Genomic DNA, 11,978 nt, shown 5'->3' on the forward strand with positions numbered 1-11,978 from the left:
CTTAAGCTACCCGAAACTTATAACCTAACACCCCATCACCTTTGCCTAAAACATATTTTTGATCTATACAAGTCTACACAATCAAAAATTATCTATTGCAAAAGTGATTTCAAGAATCTAGTAGAAACCAGAAAAACGTTCTTACGTACAGAGGAAACGTATACATAAAAAAATTTATGAGTGGTAAAGATCAAAAAATTACACAACGATGATTGTGGGAATGAAGGGATTGTCGACTGGAGAAGGGGAAGCAAGAATGATCCCACGGAGCCAAAGGTGGTAAGGTTTCTTTGCTTCTTCAGTTTGGAGAACATGCAAAAAAGACTCTAGTTCGTGTTTCTTTTTCTGAAATCTAAAATGCAAAAGTTAATGAAATGGTGAAGAAAAAAGGGTATATATAGGCAAGAGTAATTGTAAAAGTCGAATGGATCTGGACCGTTGCATGATGAATTGAAAAAATCTGACGGATCCTATTCAATCTCGAAAATGGCGGCAGAAAGGGAATAGGAAATGACATGCACAGGTAAAAAGGTACTCAAGTACTCTCGATAAGCGATCCCCCAGCGACATGTGTCCACACTCGAGTGTGGTAGATAGGCACGTTTTTCAAAAGTGGAGTTCAAAAGTTTCCTTTTATGAGGATTCAAACCAACACTTTTGAGGGGGAAAAGTATTACATCCAAATTTCGAGAATAAAATAAATAGCCTCGAAATATAGGCTTGAAAAAGTTAAGCTCAGATCTACAGATGTTAGTAGTACACTTATACGAATTTTCAAGTGGTTCCAGATCTGTTATTAGCACTCGAGCATGAGTCGCATTGTTCGAGCTTGAGTTACAGGCTCAAAGATACCAACCTTCTAAGAGGAACGTATTCAACCAAATTACTGGATAAGGAGGAGGTTACAACTGGAACAATGACCTCAAAGCTTGGCCAGTCTCGAAAGCACGCCAGCACAACGATCGAGCTCAATGACGCGTTTGACCCACGGAATAGCTGTTAGAAAATCCTTATTTCTTAGGGATTCATTAAAATTGTATATTAAATCCCTATTATCGTGGGATTTTACTTAATTATTGCACCTAATTAGTATTAATAATGTGAATATTTCACATTTATTTTATTGATTGTGTTGTACCATGATTTTAGCACGAGTCCATGCACTCATCTCGGGTACAGCTGGCAGATAAATATACAAAGAAATAGCCGAGAATGATATCTGCTTTTATACACATGGACAACTCGAGATTCATAGTGGTCATACATGGTGTAAGGCATCCTGAGTTTATCCTGAACTAAGGATGCAATGGTTGTGAAGCGCGAACTCATAAGTTTAATAGCTGTCGAAGCACGAGCTTGGAGGAGATATCTAGCTCATGGTAATTCTAGCATATTGCATACCCGCGAATCCCCAGAGACTCGGGATCCCTTTATATGTTTATTTATGACCAGACTATCATATTAATTATCCGAGATAGCAGGAACTTGTTTATTCTATTATCAAATCATATCCCAATAAAATGGGAATTATTTGTATTAAATGCCATCATTATGTAAATGTGTGATTGAGTCACGTGGTTACCCGAACCTATCCATGGAATTCTCTTATAAATATTGGGAATATTGGACAGGAAATGGGACCATTATTCTGTAATATCAAAACTCTGCCAAAATAGAGAGAGAAACAACAATAATATTGACTCGTGGACTAGGTGGATTTTAACCACTGAACCACGTAAAAGTTCTGTGATCTTGAGTGAATTCATATTATTATTCATTACAGTTTACTATTAAGCATTAATCTGCCTTATTATTTCTTAATATACTGTTGGCGAAAAACCGAGTCAACAGTTTGGTGCTTCCCTAAATGAGAGTGAGATATTCTTATAACCAGGTCTATAAATAGCCTAGAGTAATTCATTTGTAGAGGCGCGCACAAATTGTATTAGAGAATACTGTGGCAAATTAATTTCATCCAAAGTTTTGAGAGAGTAGTGATAATAATAGTGACTCGTAGACTAGGCAGATTTTAACTACTGAACCACATAAAAAACCTATGAATCCTTCTACTTTTTCTATATTCTTGTTTAGTGCTCTTCATCTTTAAGTTGACGAAAAACGGCGTCAACACCTATTGTGTTAGAGAGGGGTGTATTAAGAAATAGGATTTATGTTTTAAAATTATACAATTTAGACAAGGTTATATTTGTAAATAATTAATTAATTATAAAGGGGTGAAAGGAGAAAAAAAAGTGGGTGTCAATAAAAGCACCCTAAAATAAATTATACATGTTAATGTTTTATATATATTTAATTTTTATTAGTGTTGACGGTGAGAACTCGTCAACTAAGTTGAGTTGGAAAAATTATCAAGTCAAGGTCTCTAATGGAAAAGCTGTAGAAACTTAAACAATCACTCAAGAACAATGATAGAACAATAATGGAGAATTCAGTCTTTCATTCACACTCAAGCCTTTGCTACAGTAAAATTTCCAACCCCCTTTCAGGTGGTGTTCAAGTTCATTTTATAGTAGGCTCTAATGGCCTTAGGTACATGGTGGTCCAGGAGACCAAGTGGTACATAAGTACTATGTCAGGGGAGTGGCTTCGGAGGTTGTGGTCGTACCTCCAGTACAGGAGCAGGTGTCAGGAGGATGTCTCCAATACTTGTCTGTACCCATGTTTGATGAGTGGTGGCAGGCATAGTGGCGCAGGTGGTAGTGGTGTCGACTCTGACCCTTGGCCGTAGGCGTACGGGCCATAACTCTTATCCCAGCAGTCCCACTGATACCGGTGTCCGTACTCAGTACTAGGTCGTACAAGTATGTCCCATTCGACTCGTACTGGAGCCTCTAAGCATAGGGGTCTCAAGGTGTAAGGAATGGGACCCTTGGTGCATGGCTCTACTCACGTGGCCACTAGGTGACGTAGCTCTCATTCCTTCGTGAGGCCCCCTTGGAAGGCTTATTGATGGCGCGGCTCTCTTGGCTGTTCGCGAGGCCGAGTGTGTTGCGGATGTGACCTCCATGAGGCCATGGGTGAGGCCACTCTGGAGCCATGGGCGAGGCCATCACGGGGCCTAGATGGCGAGGCCACTCCGTGGGCATGGGTGAGGCCACCACGGGGCCTAGATGGCGAGGCCACTCCGTGGGCATGGGCGAGGCCACCACGGGGCCTAGATGGCGAGGCCACTCCGTGGGCATGGGCGAGGCCACCACGGGGCCTAGATGGCGAGGCCACTCCGTGGGCATGGGCGAGGCCACCACGGGGCCTAGATGGCGAGGCCACTCTATGGGCATGGGCGAGGCCACCACAGGACCTAGATGGCGAGGCCACTCCGTGGGCATGGGCGAGGCCACCACGGGGTCTAGATGGCGAGGCCACTCCGTGGGCATGGGCGAGGCCATTCGGGCCTAGATGACGCGTGCCCATATTTGCGAGGCCACCAGGCGTGCGGGCGTGGCCGAGTGAGGCCACCTGGTGCGTGCGAGCGTGGCCGAGCGAGGCCACCTGGTGTGTCCGAGTGTGGCCGAGCGAGGCCACCTGGTGCGTGCGGGCGTGGCCGAGCGAGGCCACCTGGTGTCCGAGCATGGCCGAGCGAGGCCATGGCTTCTATGTCGTGTAAATGGGGGCTTCATGGCATCGATCTCATATTTTCCTTTGGTGAGATTTTGAGCATCAACAATTAGAAACTTGAAAATCAAACATATTATAATTTACTATTTCATATGAGTTAAGTATTTTTTTTTTTTTTTAAATTATTTGTTCTTATGTTGTTAAGGGAATAAATATTAAAATTTGCAATTATTTGTGTTTTTTTAAATGTGAAGATGTATTCTTTTTTTTATTCTTTTAATAAAGTATGAGTGTACAAAAAAAATTTGTCAATTTCTTTATAAGAAGGTAATTTAGTACCAAATAAAAATTAAGAAGAGGTGTGAAAATAATTTTTTTAAATTTTATGTGAGGTGTAATTAGAAAGGGAGTAATGAGAAAGAAAAAGGATGCCAATAGAAGCTCCTTCTCTATATACTACACCATAGTGCATAAAAAAAGGGGGTTAAAATTCTCTAGTAAAAAAATTAAGAATTTTTGTGAAAAATAAATAAACAAAATATTTAATTGCTACTAATTTTAGAGAGAAGGACTTATTGCTTAAAAAAAAAATTCTCAGTAATTGGATTGTCATTTTTTTCCGCTTAGTTTAACTAAATTTATATGCGCAATTGGCGGTAATTATTATATGACTCAATTATTATGAGCTTCATGTATGTATTTATGTGTAACACAAACGTACAAATATATTATGGCCTCTAATTAAGGGGCTACGATAGGTTGTCTTTGTTGTATGAGTGAAGTTGAAGATTTCTAAATGGTGCAGCAGCAGCATGGGAATCTCTAGCAACTTGTAGAAAATTCCAACAATATTCTTTTGGTTTTTTTTTTTATTTGATCGAAACAAATGAACATATTTATATATTAGTGAAGACCGCCATTTTAAATTCTTTAGTTGGTAATTCTCCGGTAGTTTTTCTTAAAAGATGATTGTTGGTGTACCTTTCCGTATTAATGATACGGAGGTAGTTATAATTTTAATTTTCTTATATGATTATATATATTATAGTTATAGTAGATATTTATCAGTTTTTGAAAAAATTTAAATAATTTAAGATGTCGAAAATAAAGTTCAAAATATCATGTTGCATGTGTCTTTTTTTTATTTGCACGTATAATAAAATATTTAAATTTTAATTTCGGCACAATAAATTATTCATAATTTTTTAATAACTAGTAAGATATTTACTATTATTACAATATACACAGCCATATAAAATATTTTAGATTATAATTATCCACGTGTAAAAAAATATAAGAGATACACCAATTGTCCTCTCTGTGTCTTTTTATTTCGATTGATCATTTGAATTGTTGATAAGATCGATTATCGATATATATATTCTTCCAACAGCCATTGCCACCACTCAAATATTGCCAAAAATATGCCAGAAAATAAATCCCTCACACTTAGGATGGACTTACATAGAGTCCACTAAAGGCTCAAGCGCCCACGCAATTTTTTTTAATCTTTTTTTTAGTTAATTTTAAAATATATATATTGACGAATTATGTTTTAATTTAGTAATTATTCACTAAGTAATGATAAAAGGCCTCACAAAATAGATATAATTACTAAAAAAATATAATAAAATACAATTATAATTTTTATTTTTGTTGATACCCTTTAATATATATATATTATTCTAAGCCCCACTAAGTAAATTATAGATTTGTCACTGCCTAACACGTTAGGGTTTATTTTTCTCAATATTATATGTCACCTAAATATATTGATAATTATTGAAGAAAAAAAAAAGAATACAACTAATGGGGTCTCGATTGATTTCCCTTCCTTTAGCTACTTAGATGTTTCAATTCGCTAAGTTTTAAAAGTCCAAAGAGCGCAGACTAGCCACGGAGCTTGGATACGGTTTCCTGATCGGAGATCCATGGATCACAGATCCAAATGTAGTAAGAAAAAAATATTATTATTATTATCTTTTTACATTTGTCAACGTCCAAATATTGAGAAAATAATTGTATTTGTTGGAAGAAAGTAAGGGAAAGGAAGCGCCGATCCTAAAGTTCTCTCTCTCTCTGTTATATCATCGACTTAAGCATAATTTTTTCTCTCTCGGTCAGAGCCACCGTCGACACTGGTAGGGTCCGGTTGGCTTTAGCCGAGAGGGGAGGATGTTTTATTCCCTCTATTTTGTTTTCTTCTCTTGTTGTCGCGGCCGGTGTGAGGAAGGGGAGTTCTTTCTTCTTCTGGGCTTCTTCTCAGACGGTGATGACTTCGGGGTTGGGGAGGATACAATTCTGGTTACTGGAAGGGGGTTCAGAGATCTCAGTGGGCTGGCAAGAAGGTGGGAAATACAAATCTCAGATTCGTCGAAGGCAAAAGGGGTCGAAGATCTTTAGATCCGGTGGGTTGTCAAGGAGGTGGGTTCTTCAGCCCAGGTGGATCAGCGACTCAGGGTGGTGATGCAGTCAAATTTGTGTGGGCTCATGGTGGGGGAGTTCGTTTCTGTTTGGGTTGGGTAGTGGGGTCCAAATCTGTTTGGTTCCGGTATTTGCATGAGTTAAAGTTCAAAGCAGAGTTTTTATTTTGTTATTGCTATTTGTTGTGTATTTCTACCGTCAACGAACTCTACTGATGATGTTTTACCTAAAAATTAGCATGATGACATGGTGCGAGATTCTGACACGTGGCTGTCAAATGACAACCTAATCCACAAACACCTCGTTGACCCTCGACCAGAAATGAATAGTTGTTTTTTTTTATCACTAATCGAATTTAAAGGCTTTTTTGGATAATTGCTAACTAGGCTGGTCGGTGCACACGACCAGAGCTAGTCAGATAGTACGCAAATAGTTCTCAGAGTTTGTTATAACAAGATATTTATTTTATATTCAGTTGTCTTGTATTATTTATTAATATTTATTATATAAATATTGTATGGCCCACAACCCATTATTGTAAGTTCCTAAGCCTATAAATAGAGGTCTTAGCAAATCATTATTTCTTACGATGTAGTTCTTAAACTTCTAAGAGAATTTACATTTCTAAGTTCTTTTATACACGGTTTTTGTACTCTCATAAACTCACGAGACTCAGTTAATCCAATTCATCTGATCGAGGGATTTAAGAATTCTACATAAATAAAGGTACTAAAGTGGATGCAGATTATTACCTTCTGGAGCCGAACCACTATAATATCTTGTGTCATTTATTATTAAAGTTCAGCTCTCATTTTACATCGTTTAATTGATTCCGTGTTGTTGGCCAAATCTGCGGTCAACATTTTGGTGTTTTCATTGAGATTTGAACTCAAGAAGATCAACAGTTAGAAATTAACTAAGAAACTATGCCTCCCAAGTCTAAAAAGACTCAAAGTCAACAAACAGGATTCACTGAAGAAGAGCCTCAAGTGGAGTTAGAGGGAGATAGCAAAGAGCTTCATGCAGAAACCCTACGAGCAGCCATGGGGATGTTGCAGGATAAGTTAGCCACTCTGAAGGCTAACAAAGAGAATGTGGCTAAGGCAATGATTATGCAATAGATGGAGATTGACAGGCAATGGCGAGAACTAAATTACAGACAGGCATCGTCAGAGGGATGCTACTATTGACTTCGAAGCTACTATTCAGCTAGCTCAGGGTTTTCGACTTGCACAAAACCCTTAACAACCTGAGTAGCCTCGAAATCCTCCACCACCTCAGGGCCCTCATCACCCTGAACAACCTCAAGCCACTCAACCAGAAGGTCCGCCACAAAACTATGGCAAACTTAACGAGCAGCGTCCACCTCAGCGTTCTGCTCGAGTAAGTGAGTCGAATCCAAGGAAAAATAGGGACGGGCATGCTTATAATGAAGGAGATTCTGAATATTATTGGAATCAAAGGAGAAATGTTGGTCGACCAGTTGGCAGAGGCACATACAGTAGGAGCCTCCGCCTATGAATAACCGACTAGAGAGCCAAAACGTTGGGGGGCGACCAAGGCAGCCTAATGTTTATGACCGATTAGGAGGGTCAGAACTCATACATATAGAGAAAGATTTGAGGAATGTTCTTAACGATCAAAGAGAAAGGCACGATGAACACATTCCAGCAGTTGCTCCTACTCCAACAATTCCAACTGCTGTCCAGGCTCAGATCGATTCGCTAAATCAAGTCATACAATAGCTGGTCGAGAATACAACTTCGGATATTGAGTATGACTGAAGAAAGGGCACCCCGTTCATCAGCAAGATTGACTGGCAGAAGTCTCAAGCAAGTTCAAGATGCATGTTCTGCCCAAATATACTGGAAAAGAAGACCATGTTTCTCATGTTAATAAGTTTGAGATACAAATGGATATTCAGAAAGTATTCGAAGATACACGATGCAGGATCTTCCTAACATCTTTATCTGATGTGGCTCGGGAGTGATTCTTCAAATTTTAGCCTGACACCATTACCTTCTGGGAGATGTTCATCAAAGAATTATATGGGCAATTCAATGCTACTTGCGTACATCACGCGGCCTGAGAAAGGTTAGAATAAAAGAAAAATAAGATAATCTTTTGTCTAACAAAACTTCTTAAACTTTTCTGAATTCTTACTGACTTGTGTATGGCTTCACTTTTTTCTTTCTTGCTATTCTATAACATATATATAGAGTATTGTATTACCTTATTATTCCTAATAATAATAGTAATATAATAAAAATATCATAATGATGATAGGAATTGATTTTGGTAAATATCTAACTTACCAAATTTGAAAATATATATTTTTAAATTATTAATTAATTAAATAAATAAATAAAATAAAAACCACACATATACAATATTTGTACACTATTAGGACTGTGCCATGCGTGAATAGCAGTGTATTCCCTTTTCAGGGATACTTCATTTTTCTTTTATTTATTTATTTAACTAAAATAAATCTTTCCACAAAATATGGTGTTATCTTTTTAAGGAAAAAGATGACAACCATATTTCAAAATTTAAATTTTAAATTCAAAATTCAAAATTCAAATTGACGATCATCATTATCATCATCTTTTAAAATTCAATAAATCAAAAATTATTTTTGACTTACCAATTTTATTTTCTCTCACTCAAATAAAATAATTAATTTAAAAAAATTATTTATTTATTTATTTATATATATGAATTTCGAAAATTATGTATTTAAATTAATAAACATATTTTCAAAATTTTAATAATTAATTCCAAATTAATTATTCAATCTCAATTATCACATAATTGTATGCTTGACCCGAAGAATAAAATTCTTGTCCAATTTCTAAATTACAGTTTTACCCTTGTATGAACTCTTACCTTGATATGGTGTTGATAGAGCCACCCTAGGGACCTATTGTTGACGCAGTTTTTCACCAACAGTGTATTAAGAAATTATACAGGTAAATTAGTGTTGAATTATAAACCATAATGAAATAATAAACACTCTCTCGAACACGCACAACTTTTACATGGTTCATTGGTTAAAATTCACCTAGTCCACGAGTCAATATTATTACTTTTCTCTCTCTATTTCCACAGAGTTTTGGTAATACAAAAATGGCCGTCCCCTTCCCTGTCCATTCTCCCTAGTATTTATAGGGTAATTTCATGGACAGGTTTGAGTAACCACGTTAATAAATATGGCATCTATTTAATGCAAATTATTCTCATTTACATTGGGATATGATTTGATAACAGAATAGAATATACTCATGTTATCTCGGAAAATAAATGATAGATATGTGATATAGCCTTGGCATTAATCAACGTATAAAGAGCCTCTGAATCTCTTGGGATCCTTCAGTATGTGTTCTGCCTAAGTTTCCATGAGCTGAATATCTCACTCGAGCTCGTGTTCAACGACTATCTAAACCCTAGCTAGTAGTAAGCTTAGAACGCTCAAAGTTGGACTTGGTTATTATAAGTCCCGGACTCAATGGTTATCCTGATAGGCGGTCTGATAATAAACTGTGTATCGTACTGTCAAACCTCCAGACTCGAGCTGTTCACATCACTATTAGCCAGATATTCATCTACCAGCTGTATCCGAACTAATTGAACTCGTGCTAATTTCAGGGTACAACACCTATGGACCTATAATATCAAGCTCTAGTAAATATTAGATTATTAATCAAAGCTCTTTGATTAAATAATCATATTTATTAATCTCATGATTACTCCACTATAAATATGAGATTGAACTCTTGATAATTATAGATATATATTTACAGAGTACTTTATTAAAGAATAAAGTGTTCATTGATATAATCATTACATACAACGTTAATCCTCTATTAATGGTTCATAATTAAAAGAGAATAAAATTATTGTTTTACCCTTTTAGCTATATCTTGTTCCTAGAGTACCATTGACTTTACTAGTGAAGGTTGTGTCACAACAAGTTTGCGATGTGAGCGCTTATAACCTTTTCAGTTCCAAAAGTCAACCCAATAGAGAACCATTATTCAATCTATAAGAAGGTATAGATTCCATATCTTTTAAACTATGTCCCCTGCCATATATATCATTGAGTCCTCAAAACAATTATTCTTAGCCTGATCATTCTAACAAACCTTAACACGTGAATCAAAGGATCAGATGACATATATAGGAGTTCATAGCAACCTCAAGATTAAGATCATCATGTGTATGATCATCGTTTAATGTGTTTGATTAATATTATGAAACGGTATTTAAACAAGTATTAACAAATCACTTCTAGTCCAGTTCTATATATCACTATATATAAAGTACATTCACTAAAGTGTCCTACTACACTAGTGACCCGGATCTAGGTCACTTGTATCCAAAATACTAGCGAACCATACTAGCGGTAATTAATCTAAAGATTCCATAACTTTTTTTTTATTGAGAACTGTTTTAAGTTTATTATCTTAATCTCGATCATCTCATACCAATATGAGATTAAGACCGCATAGATAAACTTTGGAATTTTCTGATATTTACTTAATAATATCAACATAATATCGAACATATTCTATATATATATATACTAATTCAATTCAATTATTTATTTCATTTAAAACATTTGTCAACTACAATTTCTTTAAGGGCATTATTCCCAACAATATTTATTATATAAATATTGTAAGGCCCACGACCCATTATTGTAAGTTCCTAAGCCTATAAATATAGGTCTTAGCGAATCATTATTTCTTACGTTGTAACTCTTAAACTTCTAAGAGAATTTACATTTCTAAGTGCTTTTATACACAGTTTTTGTACTCTCTTAAACTCACGAAACTCTGTTGATCTAGTTCATCTGATTGGGGGTTTTGAGAATTCTACATAAATAAAGGTACTAAAGTGGATATAAGTTATTACCTTATGGGGCAACCACTATAATTTCTTGTGGCATTTATTATTAAAGTTCAGTTATCATTTTACGTCGTTTTATTGACTCCGTGTCCTTGGCTAGATTTGTAGTCAACAGACGTGTACACCCTAATTTTCCACGGGCTATTAGCGAGCTGAGATATGGCATAATTATATCACCCACATGGATACCGCGTGGCCGGAGCTGCAGTTGTCAGGTCCTACCCCTTTAGCTCGAGGTAGCCTAAAGTTTGCAAGACTATTCAAGGGTCGAGTCAGAGATATGAAGACCGCGGGTCGAGAAGGCATCCAGCCCGAGGCACGAGATAGAGTTGGAAGCTGTGACCCCTTATGAAGTCAACCACGCAATGTAAACGTGCATATATCAGACATCATGTATCTGATATATCCCTGAATTCTCGGACACGCAGCATGAACATGCGTGTTCAGACACCCACAACTGGGTTGGGCCGTGCGACCCATTATCCCCCTTACCTATTGATTAGACCACACTTCATCTGTCAGGTTTTAGGAATTAATCATGAATGTCACAGAAGTGACATGATGGGTGAAAAGGTCATGGGATGACCCCCCTTACCAACTCCCAGGTGCCCTCTCCAATAAATATGGAGACCCTGGGAGTTGCAAAGGGTTGGATTCTATTGTGTAACAAAATACCCTGTAAAGAATAGCAAAAATATAGCAATAATATTGGCTAGTGGAGTAGAAGGATTTTAACCTTTGAACCACCTAAAAACTTAGTCGTATCTTCAGTTCATAGTTAGATCATTCATCTGTTTCGGTTCATCACTTAGCACTAATCCCTTTCTCTTATTTTCTTAATTACCTGTTGGTGAAGAACCGCGTCAATAGATTGGTGCTTTCATTGAGAGCTTGTTAGATTGGTGCTATCGCAAATATCTAACCATGGTGATCACTCGATCAAGACACGGTAACGAGGCAGACCAGCATGATGGGCAGGAGGCCCATCATGCCGCCATCTCCGGTGAGCAAAACCTTGAAGTTCAGCAGGGCCGGGCAAGCAGCCAATAGGCCAGGATGACACTGGA

Source organism: Humulus lupulus, chromosome X (genome assembly GCF_963169125.1).
Source record: "Humulus lupulus chromosome X, drHumLupu1.1, whole genome shotgun sequence".
NCBI lineage: Eukaryota > Viridiplantae > Streptophyta > Magnoliopsida > Rosales > Cannabaceae > Humulus > Humulus lupulus.